Here is a 2,878-nt window from a genome sequence, read left to right on the forward strand (position 1 = left end):
AATTAATACTATTTTTTATAATCTGAATAGATGGCTGAGACTATCTGAGGAGCATTTGCTATATCATGCACAACAGTCAAACTAATTTCTTCTTCATAGGGGTTTGAACTTACTGGGTGTCTGAACTCTCAACTCAAAGCATTGTTACTCCAAGACCAGGACAGACAGATAGTGGAGAATCATGCTGGGCTGATGTTGGTCTGCTGGAAATGCTGAAGAGCTCAGAAAAGAGGAGCAAAGGCTTCCTGTGTCTGGGTCTTTAATTATGTATGCATGAAGAGCGGAATTTCGCTCAAGCTCAGGGCCCTTCAGGTGTAATTCACAGCAGCAGCAAAATGCTCAGCAGGGCATTGCCTATTTGTTGCCTTTTGGGCTCCTTGTCTCATTACCTCTGAAACTGTTAATTCTCTCAATCCTAGAGTCTAACCCTCCTGGAGGCAGCAGGGACTTTCAGGGGAAGATTCAGGTAAGCTTAACTTCCTATGGGAGTGTTGTCTGTGGGGTTGTTACACCAAGGCAGTCAGTGGTGCTATTGCCAAATGCCTTCACACTTGGGCATGGGGAGACATAAAGGGTGCAGCTCTGAATCTGTAGGACCAGCCAGGAATTCACATGTCTTGGGCGTGGTTTGCACACCCCTGGCTCCCTCTTTGCTGTCACCTTGGAAGCAGTTTATTTGACTCTCCTTCTGAGATTCTTCAACAGGGAACTCCCAGGATCCTGTTTCCTCAGCCACCCTGGAGCCAGGTATCTGTGCTAATTACTCATCCCAAGGCAGTCAGCCTGACTCAAGGCTTTAGTAACAAGAGGGAATTTGCTTCTGATTTTTGTCTGGTGATTTGTTTTTAATCAGGTTAAGTATCTGCTTGTTTCCTCACTGGGGTAATTGTAGTGAAAGCCACAGCTTTCAACTGTGGTGAACAGAACAACTGCAGTGGTGACATCTTATGGGGGTGGGTTTGGGACAAGAAGGGTCATTCACAGCATGCATGCATGGGGCCAACATGGACATGTCTCTGGCAGAGATCAGCAGAAATTCTCCTGCCAAGGGCTTCCCCAGCACCATCAGTTTCTCTTGCACTGCTGAGGGGGAGGGAGGCCAGAGAAAAGACTGAAAAGGGCAGTGTCAGGGGAGCGAGACAAAATCTGAGTGCAGCATGATATAAGAGCAGTAGACAGCCTGTGTCGTCAGGTCATGTGAGCCGGTCCTGGTCCATGGCATGGGGTCACAGCACTGAGATGCCATAGAGAAAGCAGGTGCAGTTGTCTGTCCCACTCTGACATTTTACTCCTTCTTTTTTAAAATGACCTCTGTGTGTTCTGGGCACAGTGGCCCGAAACACCTCCCCAGTTAGCCCAGGGGCCCTGCTTACTCCTGCTGAGCTCCAATGGGCTCTTCTAGATTCCTAGAGCTGCCTCGGGAGTGCTGCAAGCAGCAGCATTACTGCACTTCAAGAGCCAGGAGCACTGGCTGTGGGAAACAGGAGTGGTTCTTGAAATTAAGTTAGGCTGGGATCATGTATACATAATGAAAAAGCCCTAAAGGTGCAATAATTTATTGCTATCTCCTCTAGAGGATAAAATATGAGATGCTTTTAATTTGCTTATAATTATTCTTAATGGGTCTAAACTGCAGCAAGGGAGATGTAGGCTAAGCACCAGGAAAAACTTCCCACGGATAAGAAGAGCAAAGCAAGATAACAGTTTGGCTAGGGATACTGGTGTTCCCTCACTGGAGCTTAAGCAGCATCTTGGACTAGTTTCTGTCAGAAGGGATTTGGGGGTAGATGCTCCTCCTGCAGGCAGGGACTTGGATTTGACATTCTCAAGAGCTTTTCCAGCACTGTTTTGTACAGTCACCAGCTATTTTAGATGCTCCAAGGTTTTGTGTTCTTAGTACATGGCTCCAAGAGAGAGAAGGTTGTGGATGATTGGAATATCCTAATGACTGGAGCAAGTATGCCACGAAGAACCTATGCAAATGCTAAACCAAGTGAAATTTGCTTTATTTGCAATTCCTCCAAACAAAACAAACACACTTTCCAAACCACTGCTGGGTTTTTTTTCTGTTCCAGTAAATTTGCTTAAAGTGTTTCCAAACTTATTGCATCCCCACAAAAATGTAGTGGAAAATATTTAGAATTTAAAGCAGTATCTCTCAGATTCATACTGTCAACGGGCATCGTGATGGACAAAGTCAGGCAAATATTTATGTGACTAAGAACTGGGCTTTCAGATCAATACAGCCTGTTGCACAGAAGTTCTAAAAAGTAACAGTTATTAATAAGCATAGGAAAACTGCTTTTGGAAACCAGCAGTGTGCTGGAATTTAGATGAAACCCAAGTAAACAATGATAGTTTTAAAGTATTTTATCCCAAGATTTTAATTCGCCTTCTAAAAGATGCACTTTCTTGTTGTAGTGGTTTGGCCCAAAATACTCATTACTGTTTACCTTCTGTGAGATAAGAATTAGGAGAAACGCAAAGCAGGCACCAAACTTGAAAGAATATAAAGAAGTTTATTAACAGACCTAAAAGAAGAAAAAAAAATTATACCACACCTTCAGAACACTTCTCCTCCCCCCACCTTTCTCCCTTCTCCAAGTGACAATGTAAAAAGACAACCCTTCAGATGTTCAGTCTGTTTATCACTTCTATAATAACCTTGTTCCGTCCATTTAGGAAGAGGAGTCTCTCTTGTCCATGCTATGAACATATTATCACAACGAGACAGCCGCCCACTTCCAAATAACATTGTTGAGTCCATTTAGGAAGAGGAGTCTCTCTGTTCACATGTGAATCCCTTCCCCCAACTTGCAGCTTTTCCCACAACTGCTTTCGAGGGTCCACTCTTGAAGTTTTTTGGGGTACAATTTTA

Source organism: Corvus brachyrhynchos, unplaced genomic scaffold, assembly GCF_000691975.1.
Source record: "Corvus brachyrhynchos isolate BGI_N302 unplaced genomic scaffold, ASM69197v1 scaffold116, whole genome shotgun sequence".
Lineage (NCBI taxonomy): Eukaryota > Metazoa > Chordata > Aves > Passeriformes > Corvidae > Corvus > Corvus brachyrhynchos.